General features: G+C 44.5%; 1 long non-coding RNA gene across 2 annotated transcripts in view; it reads left to right on the forward strand.

Annotated features, from left to right (window-relative positions):
• Window positions 1-23629, forward strand: part of LOC104872096 — a 64209-nt gene extending 40580 nt beyond the window's left edge. Inside the window, exons 4-5 of one of the 2 annotated variants that reach the window (XR_004517117.1) lie at window positions 22455-22579; window positions 22869-23629. This is a non-coding gene — a long non-coding RNA (uncharacterized LOC104872096). Of the gene's footprint in view, window positions 1-13007; window positions 13175-22454; window positions 22580-22868 lie in introns of those variants that run through there. The other variant, XR_004517118.1, reaches the window with a different exon arrangement.
• Window positions 23630-23655: the final 26 nt, after the last annotated feature.

Raw genomic sequence — 23655 nt, forward strand, 5'->3', positions numbered from 1 at the left:
ATCAAATCCTAATTATAGTTTTCCATAGTAAAATCACACTGACTGGTGTGTATAAAACGACTAACAGGATAAGCAAGTGGAATTCAGCCTGCTGTGAATTGCCCCATATTTGTCAGTTGTTCCATCGCTGGGACAATGCGCCTGGCTGACACAACTTAGAGAAAAAGAGGTTGAGGCTCACGGTTTCAGAAGCTTCAGTCCATGGTCAGCTGACTGCAGGGCAGAAGCGTCGTGGTGGAAGGTCGCAGGTGGATCAGAGCTGCTCACTTCGCGGTGCCGAAGAAGCAGAGCACAGGCGAGCTCCATGAGAGACAGACCCCCAAGACCCCCGGGGCCACTTCCTCCCCCCAGGCCCCACCTCCTCACGGCGGCTTCAGCTCTGAACAGCCATGGCTTAACCCCGCTGAGGAGGACATTACCCCATGGTCTGGGCACCTCCAGGAGTCTCTCAATCCAGGACCCCGGGAAGGGTTCCCTATGCTGCATCCTTTGGGGCCTTTTCTTTTGTAACCAGAAAACATCTTTCTATAAAGTGTAAATGTATTTCCATATTTTAACAAAAATCTACAAATCAAAAAGTTGTCTAAAATTAAATTTCACAATCTTAGAATCATGGAACCAAAATCTAGGCTGACGTCTTTACTGCTTTTAAAGAGTTCTTTCAGTTGTTGTGGCATGGAAGAAAAAATGGAATACAAAACCAACCCACCTAAAATAATATAATAATTACGCCCTAGGTAAGACTATGCCATCAGCCATGTTACTTGATGTAGCCATGTTTTCCATGAAAGAATTTTCAGACAACTAAGCATGTGCTCTAATGAGCTGATTACCTAATAGTTAATGAAAAATATACCAAGCAAAAACTAAATTTTATTTAAAGTTATATATACTGCTTCAATCAGATGACCTGCGATTTAAGTGAGTAAAAGTTTTCATATCAGGTGAATGCTCTGACCAGTGTTTTGGGTGTGAACTACTAAGGCAAATGAATACGTGGTTCAGAGCAGGAGAGTGTTGAAGTGATTTGTACCTTGGTGCGTGGCTGCACCGGGTGAGCTTTGGTGGCTTCTGTTTAACCTGAGCCATCTCTGTGTTATTCTAGTCTAATTGAAAAGGGTGTGGGACTGTAGGAAAAGGCAATATGACGAAATGACTAAAAGTCCAAGTTTTAGAGTCACACAGAGGAGGCTAAAATCTTAGGTAAGACTCCTGTCGAGAAAGCTCATTCTTAGCTCTCATTTAAGTCATGGGCAGCCTTTCTCTCTCTCCCCCTCTCTCTCTGACATTCCTGGTAATGATTAAACACAATAATGTAATAAAGCAATGTAAAATTTACACACATATATAGAACAACTGCCAAACTAAAAGCTCAATTAAGAGTAGATGTTGAAAATTGTATAGTGAATGACATTTTAAATTATGAACTGAGTGTTTTTACTCCTTTACATTTCCTTTAACCCTTTCTACCCACACTGCTGAAAACAAGACACATAATCTACAACAGAAGTTAACTTAAGTGTCTAATTTTTTCCTTTAAAATGCAAAGAGCCCTAATCTTGAAGTCAGCACTGGGTCTGACAACAGCCTGACTTTTTGGAAGAAAAAGCTATGATTGAGCTATGATTGGAGAACTGAGAAAAAACTTCAGAGCAGCAAAGAAGTAAAATGAGGACACAGGAGTCAAATTTTAGCTTCTGGGAAGGGAAATGAGTCACCTGCTAGCTGGGAGATGTGACGGTGGGGAAGTCTCTGTGGAGGTCCCCATGGCTCCGGCTCGCTGGATGGAGTGGCCAGGGGACGCAGGAGGAATTGTCATGGGGCTGACGCCTTGCCTTGTGCAGAGAAGACGATGCCCGCATTCCCGGGAGATGGGACTTCATCCCTAGGAACCTCCAGCCACAGCAGGGCCCTGGGAAGGCGGTGGTGAGGAGCGATGCCCTGGGAAGGTGGGCCTGACTGCCCCTCACAGTCGCAGGCCCTTGGGGTGTGCAGGAGGGAGACTGAAGTGGTTTGTGGACCCCTAGAAGGGTATAGCACGGTTTAAGTGGACTTTAGACACCACATATTCTAGGCTGGGACGGAGGGTGCAGTACATGCATTTCTACCTGAGCGAACGGCCACCTGCTATGGGCGGCATAGATTTCTGCCTGGAATCAAGGTTCCAGATCCAATAGCTGCGGTCCCAATGCACACTGAGGAAGTAGGACCGGATGCAACCCCGTGAGGGTCACTGTGGACACAGGACTCATGTGGACCCGATGCCTCACCTCCCTCTGCACTTGAGACTCATTTCCAACCGAGCACTGGCTTTGGTTCCGGGATATTTAAACAATTTCTTCATGATGTTGTTGGGGAGAACTGAATAAGACCCTAAACTGAAAAGATGGTATCGCTGTCCAGTTGTTACTCACAAGGGCGGGGGATTTGGCTCAGTGGTTTCACCACCTCCCTTGCAAGCACAGGGTCCTGAGTTCAATCCCTGGTACCAAAAAAAAAAAAAAGTAATTCATTGTTCACATAGATGACAGCCTGAAGGAGGATTCTTTTTGTCATGTCATGGTATTGCTTTCGCGAGAGGAACAACAAGGGTGCGGGAGGTGGACTCTGTAATATTAAGAGGGTTGGATGCTCCAGAGCCTGAGGAAAGGATGGGGTGGGCTTGTTCGAATAATTCTGTCTGCAAAGCTGTGCCTGGTTCCTATGGTAAGGAGGTGATGTGGCTAGGGAGCTCATCTGCAGGAACAGCTGAGGGGGAGCGTGTGGAGAGGCCGCCTGAGACCTCATCGGATGGCAAGCTCTCATTTCATCCTTACACTGCAACTGACTGCTTGATGCCTTGATATCAGTTTAAATCTTGACAACAGAGACTTCCAGGGATTTGCGAAAGTATTACTACAAGAAGCAAAGAGGCCACCTGTTCAGGAAGGAGAGGGAAGCATCTTAAGGTGGGCATCAAAGACAGGAACTTTAGAGTTGTCCTCAGGGCAGCCAGTGCCTCAGAGGCTGTGTGATACTCCTGTAAAGAGAGGGATTTTCAGGGGACAGGGAACAATGCCTGGGGTGGACAGAGAAAGGAGATATTCTCCACTTGGTGATTTAAATAGGAGTTCTTTTTTTAAAATTGAGTTTATTGGTACATTTTAGGGATACAGTATAGTTACATTCATTGTTGGAATCTTGTACCTCTACATGACAGGTCTTAGTTCTCGTTTTTCCCCTTGTCCCTGCCCTCCCTTCACCCCTCCTCCCCTCTCCATTTACAAACACTTTATTTCCATCTTTTCATTTTCTCACAATTTTTTCTTTTCCCCTATTACCTTTCCCCTACCCATCCCACCTTCCCTACACCTTTAGCCCTTTTCTTCCCATTTCACAATGTCAGTTATCTCATTAGGATCTTATATACTATTACAGTTTATTCACACCAGATAAACTATTTGGTATTTACACATGTGTGTCTTATTTATTGCACTTAGGAGTACACATTTGATCTTAGCCAAAAGGCCAAGAAGCGATTGCACTTAGGAGTATATCCTCAATATGTATCCATTTTCCTATGAATGAATCTAATTTCTCATTCTTTATGGCCAAGTAATATTCCATTTTACAGAGAAACCATATCTTCTTTATCCAGTTTCCAGCTGAGAGGCAAATGGGCTGTTTCCAAGCTTTAGCTATTACAAACTGTGCTACTATAAACATGGGTACACATACATCACTGTGATATGATTCTTTTAGTTCTTTTGGAAAGATACCCAGCAGTGGGATGGCTGGGTCAAATGGAACCTCTAGTTCCAGCTCTTTGAGGTATCTCCATATTGATTTCCATAGTGGTTGTACCAGTCTGCACTCCCACCAACAATGGAGAAGGGTTCCTTTCTCCCCACAACCCCACTGACATTTAGTATTGTGCGATTTCTTGATAGTAGCCATTCTTTGTGGGGTGTAATGACCAGTGATGTGGAGCATTTTTTCATATATTTACTTGCTGCTTTTACTTCTTTGTCTGAGAAATGTCTGTTCATTTCGGACGCCCATTTTTGAATTGGGTCTTTATATTTGGGGGCGCTGATTGTTTTGAGTTCTTTATATATTCTAGATAAGAGTCCTTTGTCTGAGGAGCAGCTGGTAAAAATTTTTCCCACATTGTAGGTTGTCTCTTAGTTCTGTTGATGGTTTATTTTGCAGTGCAGAAGCTTTTCAATAAGATGAGATCCAAGTTGTTGATTCTTTCTGCTAGTTCCCGTGCTACTGAGGATTTGTTCATAAAGTCTTTTCCTATGCCAATGTCTTCCAGAGTTCTTCCAGCAAGTTTAGTGTTTCTGTTTTAATATTTAGATCTTTAATCCACTTGGATTTTAATTTAGTGCATAGTGAAAGATAAGGGTCCAGTTTTAATCTTTGGCAGGTTGAAATCCAGTTTTTCCAACACCATTTATTGAAGAGGCTATCTTTCCTCCACTGAGGATGGTCAGCTCCTTTGTCAAAGATGAGGTAGCTGAGCACATCTGGAATTGTTTATTTTTGTCTTCCAACCTGTTCCACTGATCCTCAGGTCTGTTTCTTTGCCAGTACCATGCTGTTTTTATCACAGTGGCTTTGTAGTACAGTTTCAAATTCGGAATTGTTATACCTTCTGCCATGTGTCCGTTGGCTAGAATGGCTTTTGCTATTCTAGGTCTCTTCTGGTTCCAAATGAATTTTTGGATTCTTTTTTCTAGTTCTGTGAAATATAGTGTTAGAATTTCAATTGGCATTGCATTGACTCTGTATAGCAGTTTTGGTAGTATGGCCATTTTCACTGTGTTAATTCTTCCTACCCAGGAGCAGGGGATATCTTTCTATTTTTTTATATCCTCTTTGATCTCTTTTTTCAGAGTGCTGTAGTTTTCAGGGTAGAGGTCTTTTGCTTCTTTTGTTACATTGATTCCTAGATATTTCATTTTTTTTGGATGCTATTATGAAGGGAATTGTTTCCCTAATTTCTCTCTCAATGAGTCTGTTATTTGTGCACAAGAAGGCTATTGATTTTTGGGTGTTTAGCTTGTATCCAGCTACTCTACTGAATCTGTCAATTAAGTCTAGAAGTCTTTTGGTGGAGTTTTATGGGTCTTCAATGTAGAGTATCATATCATCAGCAAATAATGACAGTTTAATTTCTTCCTTTCCTATCTTTATTGCTTTAATTTCTTTCTCTTGTCTAATTGCTGTGGCTAATGTTTCCAGAACTATATCGAAGAGGAGTGGTGATAGTGGACATCCTTGTCTTGTTCCTGATTTTAACATAAAAGTTTTCAGTTTTTAGCCATTTAGTATGATGTTGGCTGTTGGTTTTTCATAGATAGCCTTTATTAAATTGAGATACAGACCATCTATTCCAATTTTTTGCAGGGTTTTTATCATGAATGGGTGTTGAATTTTGTCAAATGCTTTTTTTTGCATCTATCAAGAGGATCATATGGTTTTTGTCCTTGACTCTGTTAATATAGTGTATTACATTTATTGACTTACGTATGTTAAACCATCCTTGCATCCCTGGAATAAATCCGACTTGGTCAGGTTGTATGATCTTCTTGATGATCCTCTGTATTCTGTTTGCTAGTATCTTATTAATGATTTTTGGATCTATATTCATTAAGGAGTTGGCCTGTAGTTCTCTTTTTCAATTGCATCTTTTCCTGGTTTGGGAATCAAAGTGATATTTACTTCCAGGAAAGAATTTGGAAGTACAGCTTCCCTTTCAATTTCTTTGAAAAGTTTGAAGAGTAAAGGCAGTAGTTCTTCTCTAAATGTCTTGTAAAATTCATCAGTGAATCAATCCATCAGGGCCTGGGCTTTTCTTTGTTGGTAAATTTTTAATTACATTTTCAATTTCACTGACTGTAATTGAGGTGTTTAAAATGTTTTTATCTTTGTTCAACTTTGGTAATTCATAAGTATCTAAAAATTTGTCCATTTCTTCTGTGCTTTCCAATTTATTAGAGTACAGGTTCTCAAAGTATGTATTAATGATCCTCTGGATTTCTGTTGTATCTGTTGTGACTTCGCCTTTTTCATTCCTGACTGCATGGATCTGGGCCTTTTCTTTCTTTTTTTTGTTAAGATTAGCTACAGGTTTATCGATTTTATTTATTCTTTCAAAACACCAACTCTTTGTTTCATTTATTTTTTGAATCATTTTCTTAATTTCCATTGCATTGGTTTCTGCTCTAATCTTTATAATTTCCTCTCTTGTTCAAGCTTTGGGTTTTTCTTGCTCTTGTTTTTCTAGGAGGCTCAGATTCATCATTAGGTTGTTTATTTGAGCGTGCTCTGTTTTCCTAGTGTGGGCATTCAGTGCTATGAATTTTCCATGTAGAACTGCTTTCGTCCCATAGATTCCTGTATGTTTTATTGGCATTTTCATTTATTTGTAAAAACTGTCTAATTTCTTCTTTAATTTCCTCTGTGATCCATTGATTGTTCAGGAAAGTGTTGTTCAGTTTCCATGTGTTTGTGAAGTCCCTACAGTTTCTTGTGCTGTTGATCACCAGCTTGATTGCACTATGATCTGATAATATACAGGGGATAACTTCGATTCTTTTGCACTTATTCAGACCTGTTCTATGAGCTAGTATGTGGTCTATCTTGGAGAATGACCCATGTGCAGCCAAAAAGAATGTATATTCTGGGGCTGGGGATTTAGCTCAGTGGTTCCGCCACCTGCCTCATAAACACAAGGACCCAAGTTTGATTCCTGGTACAAAAAAAAAAAAAAAAAAAAAAAAAGAAAATGTATATTCTTAGTTTGTGGGGTGGAATACTCTATAGATGTCTATTAAGTCCATGTGTTCCAAAGCTTGGTTCAGTTCTAGTACTTCATTGTTGATTTCCTTCCTAGATGATCTGTCTCTTTGTGATAGTGGGGTATTTAAATCCCCCACTACAATTGTATTAGGGCTTATTTGGTTTTTCATGTTACTTAATATTTGTTTTATGTAGTTGGGGGCATTAATATTTGGTCCATATGTGTTTATGATTGTCATCTCTTCCTCTTGAATTGTTCCCTTTATAAGGATGTAGTGGCCTTCTTTGTCTCTCTTAATGAGTTTTGGTTTGACATTTACTTTGTCTGTGAATAAGATTGCTACCCCTGCTTTTTTCTGGGCTCCTGTCATGTGGAGAATTGTTTTCCATCCTTTCACTTTCAGTCTATGGGCTTCCTTTTGCACTAGGTGTGTTTCTTGTATACAACATATTGTTGGATTTTGCTTCTTAATCCATTCTGTCAGTCTATTTCTCTTGATTGGTGAGTTGAGACCATTGACATTGATGGTTATAACTGATATGGTATGACATTATTGTCATGTTATTGTCCTTTGGTTGACTCTTTTTACTTCCCCCCCCCTCTCCTTTTAGTTTCTTGTCTTGCCTATTTGATTTGGTCTGTTGGCCCTCATGGTGCTGTGACCTTCATTATCCTTTTCTAGGATATTGTTTAGAATTCCTTGTAGTGCTGGTTTGGTGTTCATGAAGTTTCTCAGGTTCTCTTTGTCATGGAAGTATCTTATTTCCCCATCCATTTTGAAAGAGAGTTTTGCAGGATACATCAGTCTAGGTTGGAGGTTGTTTTCTTTTAGGACTTGAAATACCTCACTCCAGGCTCTCCTTGACCTGAGGGTTTGTGTTGAAAAGTCTGCTGTGATTCTGATGGGCTTTCCTTTGCATGTGATTTGTTTCTTTTCTCTTACTGCTTGTCGTATTTTGTTCTTCTGTTGGGTTTCTGGGATCTTCATCATTATATGTCTAGGTGTAGATGTTTTCTTATCATGGCTAGTTGGAGTTCTATATGCCTCACTTATCTGTATGTCTAATTCTGCCCTTCTGTTTGGGAAGTTTTCTGTCATTAATTCTGTGAACAGCTTTTTAAAGTCATTTGTATTTTCTCCTCCTACTTCATGGATTCCTATCAGTCTTATGTTATTCTTCTTTGCATCATGTAGAAGTTGTTGGATCGATTTCTCATGATCCCTTACTGTTTTTAAGAGGCCTCTTTTTTCATGGTCACTGACTGCAATCCTATCTTCTATATCTGAAATTCTATCTTTGCAATCTTTTATTCTGTTGCATACACTTTCAATAGAGTTTTTAATCTCCTGGATATCTGTTTGAATCTGTTTCATGGATTCCATTTCTCTCCTCTGTTGGGCATTCATTGTTTCCATTTCTTTCTTTTGCTGGGCCTTCATGGCTTCTATCATGGTCCTGAGCTCATGTATTTTTTTGTCAGTTTCTGTTCTTGAGTCTTTAATCATGACTTCCATTTTGTTCACCATCTCTATGGTTATCTGGGAAATTATTTCTGTTTTGAATTTTTCTAGAGCCTGATTGATCTGTTTTGTTACTTCCTGTACTATGGGTTCAGGGTGTCCTGCTGGTTCATTATCAGACCTTTTATCCTCATTTGCCCTACTGTTTGCCATGGGTGAGCTGGAAATCTGTCTTTGTGTCTTGCTTAAATGTTTTCTCATTTTTATTTTTGTTGTTGGGTTGTCCTTGGTTTAATTTCTGGGTTATTACTTAAATCTTCCTGATATTGTTGCACTTTAGCTCTTGAGTCTCTAATGACTCATAGGCATTCTCATTTTCATAATATCGGAGAAAACAACTCATTAAGTCAATCATAATCCTTTATCCCAATTGCTACATTCAGAAGCACAATAGGATCAAGCACAACTTTTAATTTGACCATTTGTGGTAGTCATTAATTTATCACCTTTAAACCGTGTGAATTAAATTAAAATCAAGAAGCAACCCAAAATATGTTTACAGTGGATATGCTTTTCAATATAGTATCTTTGTCATTTAGGATGGGGGCTTAGTTAGTGTTACGAGAGGAATAGATAAGTGAAAGTATGGGAGGAGGTTTCAAGTGAAGCCAGAGGACATAGAATGACCATACAATGTTTATGCAACTATTGACTTCAAAAGGGATAGACAGAGTGCAAGAACAAGGACAAGAATATATTCCCTTAACAGTAACAGGGGCTCGCTTTCCCTTGAAACTACTGACCCATGAGTGAGGTAAAATGACAGAAGAAAAGAACATAAAAAAGAAAAAATGATAAAAGAAAAAGTCTGAGTTAAGGTAGGAGCAGGAATAGAAGGGGAGACAAGGGATAATATGGTGAAGCAAGAGACTGAGTTGGAGAAAGAGGACAGAAAAAAGAAAGAAATTCCGGGTGGAATGAGGAAAAGAAAGAAAGAAAAAAAAAGAATTTGAAGGGCCTCTTTCAGGCTATGTCTCTGCAATCATAATATACCATATGCACAGCCATGTGCAGAACCAAGTCCCCTGATCTCAGTCAGCCAATGGCAGATCCCCGTGTCTCAGACTGACCTCAGGCCACAAGGCCTAAATTGAGTTCCCCAACCTGCAGGGTTGAACTCCACACAATTCTATTACAGGTTTCCCCCACACTTTCTTTAAAGATGTTCAAAGTTGGGAGCTCAGAAAAATACCCTGAATTACCACCTATGCCTCTACAGAGTGAGTCCAAGGACTGGCCCAATCAGGAGGTCTGAGGTGTGGGGAAGTTGTGGGGGTGTTTCAAGGGTGCCCGTACAGCTACCTTCCTTGCTGGAGCTGGTGGTAGAGCTGTCGGGGAGGGCGAGGTCCTGCCAAATGGGCCCAAGCAGCCCAGTGGGAGAAATCTCAGGGCAGCCTTCTTTGCTGGGGCTGGTTAAATAGGAGTTCTGTGCGAAAGCTCTTTAGGCTTCTCAAACTGGCCAGCCGTCTGGGGTTGATTGCCTGAGGCCCTTAGGAGAGGTTGAATTCCCATCAAAAGCCTCCTTCAAGACCAAGCAGTGAAAAGAGTGGCTGGTCACTATCTGTAGCAGAGAGAACTCCAAGGAGATGAGTATCCTGGGCGGCCTTGTAGGTGGCCTTAGCATATATACAGAAACCTGTGGACTTAGCTTTAGATACCTATGAAGTGAGAGATACCTGGAGTTCGTTACCTTAAGGAACAACTCTCCCTTTGGCAATGGCCTAGCACTTTGTAAAAATGTGCAGATGGGACCAACTGGCCAGGGCAGCATACTCTGAGATGGATGAAGTATAACAGTCATGGCAACCCTTGGGTTCTTTCCTTTATGAGAGACAGAAAGCATCAACTCTCCATTGAGCTCCACTATGTGTGACAGGAAAATCACCACAGTTCCTGGACTCTGAGAAAGGGTGACTTTCTTCTGCATCATGGTATGTGGGAAGGGACTGTGACTAGAAGAGGCCTCTTCTTCCTGCAGGTAGAACATGCTGAGAGGACCAGCTTGGGCCCCGTCCTGTAGCAAGGGGATCTCAGTAGCCATGTTAAGCTCCTGGGGCGCCTGCTGCAAAGACTTGAAGTGTGTGGAGAGCTAGGCACAAGGGGCTCTGCAATCAAGGCCCACAGTCTCTATTCCCAGAGAAGCCCAGTGTGTGGCCAGTAATCGCCATTCTACTGGTGTACAACTCAAAGCCAGGAACGGCAGTTTCTTGTAGCATAGGTAACTTGTGACCGTGGTGTATGGTCCACAGTGTCCAGGAAGCATGAGATGAAATTGCTGAGATCTCTGAGTGCCTCACAATGAGAGAGACTGTACAGCCTATGCTTGGAGGGATTTTCCCTTAAAGATGGCTGATTTGTCAGTGATAACATCAGTGAGATTAAGTAAAATCTGAGAGTGGTTATATTGCTTTTCAACCCAAAGGGGGCTAAAGAACATTGTGCTTGTTATTAGCTCTCTGGCTTCAGAGAGGATCAGTACCTGTTTCTTGATATAGTGCCAGGGCCTTGTGTGAGGTAGTGGCCTATGTGCTTGTTGTAAGCTCCTTTGTGACTGTTTCTATATCCTGAACGAATAACCCAAAGAAATATCCTTGGAAGAGCATGATATCCTGGCAATATTATGCCTGGGCCTCTGGGGGAAGATAGAAGCCACGCAGATCTTGGTGTGTGATGGTAAGGTTTGGTGTGGCTGCTCAAGCATCCAGTGGGTAGCCTGCTAAAAGTATATGATGTCTCACTGGAGGTAAAAGCAAGCTAGTTGAGGCTGTGGAAATAGACATGAAACAGATCATAGCAGTCCAGGTTGTAGGAGCAAAATATTTGCAAGTTGCTGATTGTCTAGTGACATCAATTTGGTGATAGTCAGGTGATTAGGTAGAGGGGTGCGAATGGATTGAGCTAAGGGTGCAACATTGCTCTGGGAAGCACCACTTGTTTCTTCCCTAATAAGGCCACACTGGGCAAAATGTTGGGGACTAGATGAGGCTATGTAATTCAGATCTCACAGTCCTCGAAGTCAGCGTTAGGGAACAGGGAGGTATGTGGAAGGCTGCATGCCCCCAGCTAAGGGCAGAAAGTGGATAACCCAGCACTCCGGAGGCAAGACAGAATCTGCTGAGGACAGTGGTCATTACATAGGCATTTAGATGTGGAGAAAATCGAGTTCCTCATTAACTTAATTCTTATCCACCCATTCTTTATAGTTGCTGTTCTGTGCTGTCCCCCTGTCTGTGCTTCTCACTGGCTAATAAAAGTGAGCCAACTGTGGAGTTCATGGAGTCTGTCCACTAGAGGCAGGTCTCTTCCTAAAAATGGTCTTCCTTTATTTCCCATCATTCCCCCTAATAGGTCTGATCAGCCCTCGGTACAAAGTGGAGAAGCACAGGGGATAATGATATGCACAGCTGTTATGTACCTGGCTTCAACCTTTGAGGGTACTGGTTTGAATTGTATCAAGCCTTGTTCATTATCTTAACTTGGAGTAGGGAAGGAGTGAGTCATGAGTTCCAGACTGATTTAATTTTCATTGGCCCACTGTGGGATATTTTAGGGCAAAAGTCCTGTATTAACACAAGGAATTTAACAAGACAATATCTCTGATGGTTAAAGTGACAATAATTTCTCCTTTATTTTATATTTAGCTACTGCCTCGTGATTATGTGGGATATCATGCTTAAATTTAATAGATTCCCAGGTATAATTAGGGATTGAACTCTTGTATCATTTAAAGCTTTGATGGTTTGCCAATTGGTGCTTTCCACCAGAAAATATGCTTAATTCAGAATCTGTATCGTAGAGATGCAAAAGCCAATCAGTGAGCTTTTATCTTTGCTGTCTAAAGTCTTTTAATAAGTTTTGGATTTCCAGTTGGGTCAAATTGTGGAAATTTTTTATTGTTCTTGTTTTCCTCCCCCTATGCCCAGGTTTTTACCTTTCCATTTATAGTTTTGCCGTGAGTGGTTCCCTGGATGTCTTTGTAGTGGTAGGTGTGTGGGGTCCTTTCCACCTTCGTTATATTTATAAGCCTCTTCCTCTGTAGGTCCTGAAATCAGTGTCACCAAAGGTTGAGGTCTCATCCATGGTGATGGTGCACTTGCATGGTTTAAATGTGCCAAGCTTAGCTGAGGCTGAATTCAGCCCCTCTCCTGGCGTCCTCCCTCAAGGGGGCCAAAGCTGTTTCGTCCAACTCCATAGAGTAGCTTCCCTGTCCCACAGAGACGAGGCCAACAGAGCTGGGGACGATGGGGACAGTGCTGGCCTGCAACTCAACCATGAGGGACCAGACCACTGTCCGCCACAGTCCTGTTCTATTTGTCACACTTTTCCTTTTCCGCGTGCTTCCTATTCATTTTCCTCCTTTCTCCTTCTCTCCCTCCCCCACACCCCGCTTCCTTTATTCTCCACGTGAATCCCCTGAGAATGTCTGGGTTTCCAGCCAGCGACACTGTAGCTGTCCCTGCAGGACCCCCGCAGCGCCTTCTGGTCTGTGCTTGGTTCCTCGGCTGTCAGTGGGAGCACTGGTCTTCCCCCCCCGGGGTGAGGTCCCACCTAGAACAACCTGTTGGGCCTGGAATGGAGACCTGTCCCTGCTGGGGTGGTAGCACAGCGCTGAGCCCGGCACACGGGCGGTGGGCTTGGCTATAGATGGTCGAGGACCAGATGCTACTTCTCCCCATCGTTTTGTTTCTCCATCAGTGCCTGAGCCAGGGACAGCCATGAACATGCACCTTGATGGCTTAGGGGATCAGGAGAGCTCGAGTGTGGGCCACACGGGACAGCAACCAGGTCACTACCCCACACGAACCCAGGTCTGTTCCCCAGCCCGGGGTGGTCACCTTCCCTCCCACAGACCTCAGCCCTGTTCCCTGCTCGTCCTGTAGGAACACCTCTCCAAACACGTCTGTGCAGGTCCCGGGCGGCCAGTGACATCACCAGGAGAGTCAGTGGCCAGAGGGCACAGCGAGCAGGACCCAATGCTGCCGAGTCAGGACTGGCGCCCTGCAACCCTTACAGGGATTGCCCCACGCAGCTACCTGACCCTGTGCCCGAGCAGAGGGCACAGTTCTCATCCTGGGGAGGAGAACGGGCGAAGGCTGACGACACACGGCGGCCGGAGCCGCTCAGGCCAAGCCCAGGCCCCAGTGGTTAGCAATCCTGTCTCGGGCAGCTTCTGCAGGCTCAGAACCTGCTAGCCGGGGGCGATTCCCTGAAGCCGCCTGAGTGCACGTGCCTTGTGACCCCACTGCTCTCTCCTGGTTTCTGCCCCCACCGTGCGGGAGATTCCTGCCTGGGGCCTGGAGAGGGCTAAAGAGGGACATCTGCGCTGGACACGCGACAGACTCAGCGCAGGGCGACTCCGGGGGCCACGCTGGCCTGGGGGCCGGCTCAGCGGGTGCTGGAGGAGGAGCAGCCGGGGTGAGCCCGGTCCCTTGGACGGAGAAGGCTGGGAACCTGAGGACTTCTCGGCCCTCATTGTCCCAGATGTCAAGGAGCTCGTTTAGGGCCTCAATGCCCGCCCACACGGGAGAGAAACTCGGAACCAGTGTCGCGGGAACACGCGATTTTACCTTGACTCGGACTGCTTTCTATGGAGAAGGAAACCCGGGACCTGAGAGTTAAAAATCATGCTGCTAAGGAATCGTGTGTCCGTGTCGCTGCACGTCTGGGGGCTGGGGGCGACGAAACGGAGCGTTTGCCTTCGCTTGAATGGAAGATTTTGAAACTCAAAGCCAAAACTTACTTTTCTGGCATTATGGGCGGTGTAATGTCCAGACAAGCAAACATAACCCAACCAAATGCACAGCTCTTTGAAATGCAGGGTACGATATTTCCAGAACTCTTTTCAAATGATGTCCGTGTTGGCAGGTGAGGCAGAAAATTCTTCACAAATCCGGAACAAAGAGAAATCAGAAATCAGGAGGCCGGCGAGTGCTATCTGCTCAGGCTGACCCAGGTTCCTTGGTGTAACGCACAGTTTTTATTTTATTTTTACTTAAAAACTTTTTAAAGCTTGAACAGGAGTTTCTCACCGTTCTGGAGGCAAGAAGTCTAAGAGTAAGGTGCCAGCGGATTCAGTTCTCTCTTCCTAGCTTTTCAGACGGCCGTCTTCATGAGAGCGAGCAAGGGCCGTTTTGATTTTGAAAAGCTGAGCTCTGGAGACAAGGGAAGGACCGTAAGAACAGTCAAGGCGGGGAGTTAGACGGGGACTCCAGAATAGGGCTTGGACTGCTGGAGGAGGCCTTGCCCAGGAGGTGGGGAACACGACAAAAACCCTGACCTCCAAAGAAAGACCCTGGGAAGACTTGCTAGCCCCGTCATCAAGTGGCCATCGTGGAATCTTCCTTGTGATGTTTGCCCTCAGACCTACATCTTGACGAATTTTTCAAATACCTTTTCCAAGTGTTGGCTTGGCCTAGGGCAGAAGCAAGGTAAGGCTGTCTTGATAATTTCTGTGCCAAAGTGGAATCTCACAGGCTGGCCAGTTTACAACTCTGTTGTGTGTGTCATCTGAAAAAGCCATGCTGAGAATATAAAACAGACCAATTTAGAAAGTGCTTCTACACTCAGCAGAGTGTAGACGCCTGTGTAGAGTCTGTGTAGAAGAAAACACTTCAACCCAAGTTTCGGGTCATTTTAGGCGAAAGTTTTTAAAAAGTAAATTACAATTAAAAACCACACAAGGAATTAGTCACCCTTACGTAGATTCTCCAGAAACAACAAGCAAAATTAGACCAGATTGTTCACGGAGAATTTAAAAAGTAGTCTTAATACATTTGAAAGGAATAAGTAGAGGTGCTTATTTTAATTCTTTTATTTTAATGGGAAGATATTCATGTCACAGTTTAAACATAAAGTAACAGATGATATTTAAAATTCCACGCAAAAGACTAGAAGTAAATAGTTGCCTTTGTGTGATGAGATTATAATTTTTATTTTAGTTTTTGAAACATTCTTGTTTCTTTGAGACAGGGTGTCCATATGTCACCTACACTCTTCTCAAACTGCTGGGGTTGAGATTTCTCTTGCCTGAGCCTCCCAATAGTTGAGATTACAGGTGTGTGTTAATAGTTTTTACTGTGAGAAAAACAAAGCAAACAAAATATAAATGTAAATGACTAAGAAACAGAATAGTGTAATACAGTGAAATGAGTAAAAGCTATGTAGCTTTATGAAAATGAAAAAAATGTAATAATTGAAAAAAACTCAGTATGTGCTTAATGTAGCAGGTCAGACATAGCCGAAGAGAGAAGTAGTGACCTGGAAGGTAGATCTGGAGGCATTACACAGAACGAAGCACAGAGAAACAAAGGAAGAAAATATGAAGGAAAGGTTTGAAAGTCACCGTCAATAGAATGAGACTGTGTTCCATACATCTAATTAAACTTCCCAAGAAAGTAAAGATGAAAGCCAATATTCAAATATATTGTACCTAAAAATTATCCAGTATTGATGAATGTTTCCAATTCATGAATCTCAACAAATTACAAGGTCTTCCCAAAGAAAGGCAGTAACATAAATGTGTTTAGTCACTGGCCTCATCCGGTCCGTGGAAGGCCTGTGTGGAGCAAGATGGATGAAGGGAGAACTTACTGTCTGCCTGACTCTCTTTGGGTGATGCCACCAGTCTCCTACTTTCAGATTTAGACTTGGACTGGGACTTACAAGATTGGGTATTCTGAGTCTTAGACCTGGATGCTGACTGGAACCATACCATCAGCACTTTTGGGGCTTCTTCAGAGATACAAATGGCAAACTACTGATCTTTGAATTAGGTGGAGGTATACACTGTTCATTCAACTTACCTGAATGAAAGTGCAAAACACACCGGAAAACGCTATGTGAAAATTAACCAATCATATCAACTCGAGTAAGAAACACCCAACTCATGGATCAGCTGGAGGCATTTACTGAAGACAGAAGCCCCACCTTGGTGTGAGTGACGGTGACTAATGGGCTTGCTGCCTGGATGGCGTAAAAGGGAAGGGAGACCGAAGACTCCGTGCTGTTTCTTCCGAGAAGGAGCTCCAGTCTTCACCTTCATGGTGGACGTCGCCTCCTGGCTTCCATCTCAGACCCTTCGGACTCCTGATCTGGACTGGCAGAGGGCACTGCAGGGAGCTGCAGGCCTTGGACGGGATCCTTCACATCTCCAGGGCCCAGGCCGCCCTTTCGCTGTGTTCCACCCCTGACTGCAGCAGCCACTGTAAGCCAGCCTTGTAAATTCCTATACATTTGTACATCTGAGTTGTATCCGTTTCTCTAGGAAGCACAGATGGACACACACTATAATTTGAGCCTGTTTCTCACAGAACTGCCCTGGGGCCCTTACAGGCTCCCCTTGAGAGCTGTCTAATTTCACACAGTGCACCTCACCCTCCCTAAGGGACTTGGAAGTTTTTATGGTTCAAGGGCTCAGACGAAGAAACCGACGCACGTATTTTAAGGTCACTCACTTTGTTTGCAATTTGAGCTCCATTGATAACTATGCTCTGTCTTCATAATGTTCTGTGTCTGCCCAATGTTTCCTTTTTCTTTACTGAGGATTTGCCTTTCGCCTTCTCCTCCGTGAGTTACCGCAGACATTTCTGTAACCCAGTAAACCTTTCACTTCCTTTCCACCTACACGAGCCCCCACCCTGCATTTTAAGCTCAATATGCACTCTCCCACCTCCATGGAGCGTCCCTCGATGATTACAGAGCTCGATAGCCACCTCCCTTCCACATTTCTACCGGATTTTTCTTTTTATTTGAATGTGTCGCGTGTTTGCTTCTATTTTCTAGTTCCATTGTGCACATGTGTTCAGTCTGTACTATTAGCTGCTGATTCTCAGGGTCGGGACTGTGTCACACTTCTTTGTGTGTCCCCCCTGTATCCACCACAATCTTTACTGTTTTGCTGTGATTTTTGTCCCCCATAATCTTGCACTGAAGCAAGGCTGTAGTTGATGATTTTTGTTTTCTGTTTTTCATGCTGGGTTTTATTATTAAAAAAAAATTTAGTACATGTTTATTATACAGGATGATGGGCTTCGTTGTGATGATTGCGGACAGACATGAAACGTGCTGATCAGCCCCCTGCCTCTCCCGACCCCCTCCTTTCTGATCGCTTCCCCTCTGGTAGAGGCTTCTTGGTACTTGCTTGAGGGATGATGGAGTCTTTGCTCAGAAGCCTTAGGTGAGGTGTAGAGGCTGGAGGAAGGGCTGGGGTGGGAGGGGTCTTCTGTTGCCTCTATTACTATCCGGTTAGGTTGAAACAAACCCATGGCTTCTCCCATCTTCAAAATAACAACGTAGCTGGCACAGAATGGAGCTCTGAGAGTTCAATATTTTTTCTCGGAGACAAACAGCTTCTCCTGCTTCCTCTGGCCTGGCGTCACCGCCACCCAGCCCTGCAGAAAGGTGTCTGGGTGGAAGATGCAGATGCTGGCCTGGAGCTGGGGTTCTGTGGGGAAGGAAGGAGCAGGAGATGCAGCCCGGAGAGGTGCACCGTTCCTCAAACTGGCCCCGCACACCTGGACTCAGCGAGCCGAGCCGGTGCTCTGGGGAAAGTGGATCTCTGCATCTTCTGACAGCTAGCTTTGGCCTCTGTGGTTTAGTTAGTGTGAGCAGGTGGACCCGAGCTGGCCCTGAGCTGCTGGTAATGGAGACGGCAGTGCCCACCCCACAGCACGGGGTCTTAACAAAGTGCTTTGGAGCTGCGCGCTGGGCCAGCCGTGGGGGCACACCCTGTAACACAGTCCTCAGGAGGCTGAGGCAGGAGATCACAGCGCGGGCTAGGGGAGCCTGAGTGACACAGTGAGTTCAAGGCCAGCCTGGACTACGCAGTGATACCCTGTTCCCCCCAAAATTTATTTTATAAAAATCCATATCATGGAGAATTTGGAAAGCAATGAAACTCAGAGGAAGATAGAAAAAATAACCTTACCCAGAAAAACTGCTGTCATAGTTCATTTCAGTACATATTTCCCTTGTTTAAAAATATGTGCATATTTTAAAAAATAACATGTATACAAATTTTGAACTTTTTCAAGTTAGATATCTAATCGATACCATTTTTATGAACTGTTTTTCAAGTTAGATGTCCAATATATATATTAGATATCATTTTTATGAATTGTTTTTCTATTTCACATATAATAAATGCAGTGACAGATTTAGTGCTTATAAAAGATTTTGTACGTTTATTTGATGCATTTAAATAACTTTACTTCTATAAATGTAATTGTAGATTAATACAGACATGAATAATTTGATAAACAAAGTATTTTAGTAGTAGGGCTGGGGATTCAGCTCAGTGGCACTGTGCCTGCCTCATAAGTGCATGGTCTTGAGTTCGATCCCTGTACAAAAAAAAATCTCTATCTATCTCTATCTATCTATCTATCTATCTATCTATCTATCTATCAAGATGGTATTTTTTTTTCTTTCTGAAATCATGTGCTGTTTGGTTGGGAATTTTTATCTCCTCTATGACCCAGAAGATCCCCAAAACAACTCTTAAAGTTTTGCTACTGTAATTTTGATTAAATCTCTTGCTTGATGAAACACTAATTTGATTTCCTCTCCATAAAAAATACATACTGAACAGAGCACAGAAAACAAGAGCTTGAAAAGGCTCAGTCATTTTTCTGCTTTTCTCAGTTGGAAAGAAGAAAAGATGAAAATGATATTCAAAGAGAGGCTAGGAAACATACCAAAGAATTCTTCTTTAAATTGATAAAATAGGGACATTACTAGAACTTTAAAACTTGTGTACCTTTTAAATGTGTGTTTCCTACACATCAACTTACTTATCCAATTGAATTAAGGAAAGTTATAAATGGCTTCTGGCCTCAGCCACAGCCTCTACATTTTTATTTTGGGACCTGGGATCAAACTTGGGCCCTTTCACTTGGGAGGCAGGTGGCAGAACCTCTGAGCCAAGTGCCTTTGCTTTTACTGAGTCTAGCCTTTACTTTTGCTCGAACTTTGTGCCTCTTCGACATAGTTGGTTATGCCCTGAAATGCTGACATCCGAGAAAATTTTCTTTTGTCAGAATTTCCAGTAAAATGTAAAAATTATGTCATCCTAAAAAGGTTACATTTTAGGTACAATAATATGGTATCAAATAATTATAAAACAAGAGGCATGTCAGGTATGTCTGCGATATGCTTTTGCATGCCACCACTGTGAAAGCCCTGCAAGGATGCATGCCAGAGTGACAAGAGCACTGTCACTGTTAACAAAGCGCCAGGCAATTGTTTTTGCTTCTTTGTGGATTCAAAATCACCCTCTCTCCAGCAGTGAGCACATGTACATTGCATACGCAGAAAGGACATGATTTATTTTGAAAAAAAACTGGAAGGAGATTTATTGATTTCCTCACTTCGCTTAGAGGACTTGTTCTAAGCAAGCACTGTGTGTGGTTTCAGCGCAGCAGGAGCACAGGTAGAGGCCTCTGCTTGGTGGCCTGTGCAGTTTCCGTGGAGTAGGGAGAGGAGGAGATGAACAAGTCCAGTGGATGTAGTACGGGAAGGGAAGTGGGTCAGGTGCTCTGGGGAAGGGGGCTCCGAGGAGCTGCGGGCCCATGGGTCCCTGTCTCCCTCGTGCAGTCCAGGCGGGAAGGCACATGGTGAGGGACAACTGGGACAGTGGATGGTCCAGGCTCTTCTGTCCCTGCAGGCTTCCACTCCCTTCCTCTGGGTGGAGATGACGCTGGCTCGGCCTCCAGGCTGCGTCTGGGCTGGAGGAGCCAAGCGGCAGCGATCCCCCCTCCCCAGGCGTCTCTGCAGGGAGGACTCCACTGGCCAGGGCCCCTCTGGGTGCCGGGCACCTTGCTGTGTGAGGCCCTCTTGCCCAAGTCAGGTCCGTGGTGCTTCTCAGACGGGGACGTGAACGATGGAGGATTCAGACTATTTTACCCGCTGAGCACATGGGGAGTGCTCAGGCTGCTGCTGGACACCGGGGCTCCCTGCTGAAAATTCTGGGCGTGTGGTGAGAGGGAGGAGAGCGCTCTGGGACAAGCAGCCTGATTCAGGAGGAGTGCAAAGTTAGGCGAGTTTGAGGCAGCGCTGCTGACAAGGAGGAGGGTGTGGGGTGCGTGTGTGTGTGCAGAGAGGGTGCATGGAGTATCAGGGAGACAGAATGAACATGGCTTTTAATACCTTTTTAAAACAAAATTGTTCTAGAAAAGTTTCTAGAAAAGTTCTTTTTACTAGAAAAGTCCTTTTGTGTCTTTTTTTTTTTTTTTTTTTTTTTTTTTTTTTTTTTTTTTTTTTTTTTTTTTTTTTTTTTTTTTTTTTTTTTTTTTTTTTTTTTTTTTTTTTTTGGTTTTTTGAGACAGGGTCTCACTGTGTAGTTGAGACTGACCTGGAACTCACTATGTAGCCCAGCCTGGTCTCAACTCACAGCGATCTTCTTGCCTCAGCCTCCCGAGTGCTGGGATTACAGGTGTGTGCCACCACACCCGGCGTCCCATTGTGTCTTTACAACACAAGGTCAGAGGTTGCCTCTCCAAGGCCACAGCGAACCTTGTAGAGCTTTCCATGACACAAAGGGCGGGTCAGCCGGTCAGTATGAGACAGCTGAGCAGGTCTCCTTTGTGTGGTTATCAGCCAAGCATTTATGGCCAGTTTCTTTGCACCCAAGCTAGTGAAATGGTTAGTGGTATTCACAAATGTGGAATGTTAGCCACAGCGAAGTGTGACGTCTCACCGGGAGTCAAGTCTTTGAGAAGGGCAATGCAGGGTTCGATTGAGGAACTTTCAGGCAATGAACCTGTGCACTCCGTGAGAGTGGCTCACAAACCAGGGCTCTGGTGGAAGGGTGGCCAACAGCCCTGCAATTCAGGGACATGGGCTCCTGTGATGCTGAAGGCTGCCATTGCTCAGAGCTGTGCGTTTGTCTTCATTTGAGACAGGATTTTCTGAATCTGAGATTCTGAGAGACCTCAGGAGGCTTTGAAGAGAACTCAAAGCCATCCTTAGCACAAACAGGTGGGCACTTGCTGGTTGGCTGTGGTGGTACAAGCTGGAATCCCACCACTGGGGAGGCTGAGGCAGGAGGATTGCCTTGGAGGTCAGCCCAGGCTACATTCTAAGATCAAGGCCGGCCTGAAGTACATACGGAGACCCCACCCCCCCAACAAAGATGATCAAATGAGGCATACAGTCTTTAATTAAAACCTCTGCTGTAATAGCATACTTAACATGTAAATGCTATTCACATGAGTATAAAATGATTGGTGCCGATAGGCTTACAAAAGTGGTTTAAGTGCTATGAGTATGTGGCTTATTAACATACCTGCTCTGAAGGGTGTGGTGGACATTTACATGTACAAATGTTGGTGTGATATTAAAACCAGTTCCGTTCTTTTTTGCCACACTGCACTTTTTCTTTTTTCACGTGTTTATTTCCATCAGTACACAGTTAATATATAATGACTCCATTCCTCTGGGGAGTTGGTGTATGAACATGACACATCTTAATTCACCTCTTCTCCCCTCCTCCCTCTTGGTCCCGTTCCCATTTGAGAAAGTTCTGTCTCCCTACTTCCTATTGTCTAGCTTGTATTTTGCTATTTATTTATACTTTGGGTTTCTTATGTAGGAGAAACCATGCAGGACTTAAGCCTGTGTGCCTGACTTCTTTCAGGTAACACTGTGGTCCCAAGGTACATCTGTTTCCCTACAAGAGGCTCGAGTTTGTCTTGCTTATGGCAGAGCAGTGCTGTACCGTGTGTGAAGACCACATTTTCTTATCTACGCTTCTGTTAAAGGACGCGTGCATTTTTCTTGTAAAGACAGATCCTCGTATCTCTCAGTTATGAAGCATTCTGAAATTACAGCATGCAACTTCAAGTGTCCGTGTTTAAACCGTGAAGTCACCTTTGTACTGTCTTGAAGAACAGGATGTGTCCTCCTGCTGAGCCATGGCTAGGCGGGTCCCTGGGTGTGGGAGGAGTCGGGCTGCTGTCCAGTGTCTGCCTGGCCACGGCTGTGCCCGTGACACCGCGTTGTCTTCATCACCCACGGGACATTGTGATTCCTGTGGTCCGCATCCTAGGGTGCTTCTAAGGCTATTACAGTGACAGTACTGCAAACCCACTTTAATACGCGAGCCCTGAGCTTCAGGTCTTACTCACTGATGTTCTTTAATTTCAGTCTTTCCTTAGTAACAAGAACTCACTGCTGGCTCGCAGCTGGCCGGTGTCAACAGCTCACCAGACACCCACCCCTGGGCTGATTATGCTCCAGAGAGGCGCAGAGCCTTTCTCCTGCGACCACTGGTCAGAGTTCACTTCCTCTTTCTCCCCTGCTATCCACCCGGTAGTACCTGAACCTGCCCGTTGGGAGGGAGGGAGGGGACCGCCTGCCCAGCTGCGGGTGTGAGCCAGGACCGGCCGGACTCCCCAGTGCACGCAGACCGCCGCCGGGACTTCAGGTTCTGATGCTTTCTGGATTTCTGGCACTTCCTGGTGCAAATGCGTTTCTGGGTCTTCTTTATGCCTTTCCCCTCTTCTTCTTTTTTCTTTCACTTCCCTCCCTTCACTGTTTTGAGACAGGTTTTCTCTCCAGGGTCCAGGCTGGCCTTGAACTCTCCATGTTCCACCCCCTGCCTCCTGGGTTCTGAGATGAGGTGAGGGGTCTAGGAAAATTTTGTGTCCGAGCGCTGGGAAGGACGGTGAGCAGTGTCTCCTGAGGGCAGCTCCCCTGGAAACTGCAGCTCTGTGCCTGAGCCCTGGGGCGTTGCCTCCCTGCTGAGGCTGCTCTCTGCCCAGGGCTGGGCCCGGGTCCTGACAAGCAGACCCCTGGGTGGCACAGTCCTGTGAGGCACACTGTACAACCTGGGCCCGATGTCTGTCAGGTAGGTCTCAGGACCGTAATGGAATGATACGCCTTTCGGAACAGGAATAATAATGTGGAGTAAATGAAAACAAAGGAGTCTAGGCCAGGTTTGGGGTGAAAGGTGACAAAAGAATGGAAAGATACCTTCCTGGGAATTTGGGTCACTGGGGCAGCGAAGCACCCCTCCGAGTTGGGAAGGCTGCACTACATGTTCTTTCAGAGTGACTGGAAGGTTGGTTTTCTGAGCCAGAATCTCACCATGTATCCCAAGCTGGCTTGTAGTCCAGTCTGGCCTCAAAGTCTCCGAGATCCTCCTGCCTCAGCCTCTTGAGTGGCTGGCATTAGAGGGCCTTTTCCAATTTCAAATCCCACAATAACGGAAGAAACTTGGCGTTTCTTTGGAAAGCTGCAGAGTTAGGAATGCTTAGGCAAAGGAATCCCTCCCTATAAGCCTGCGGGGAGCAGGGCTAGGTCAGGTTTTTCCAGAGAAAGGCCGGCCAGTCGAAGGTCGTGCACG

The sequence above is a fragment of the Fukomys damarensis genome, unplaced genomic scaffold (assembly GCF_012274545.1).
Source record: "Fukomys damarensis isolate Sample0158 unplaced genomic scaffold, DMR_v1.0_HiC HiC_scaffold_14, whole genome shotgun sequence".
NCBI classification, from domain to species: domain Eukaryota; kingdom Metazoa; phylum Chordata; class Mammalia; order Rodentia; family Bathyergidae; genus Fukomys; species Fukomys damarensis.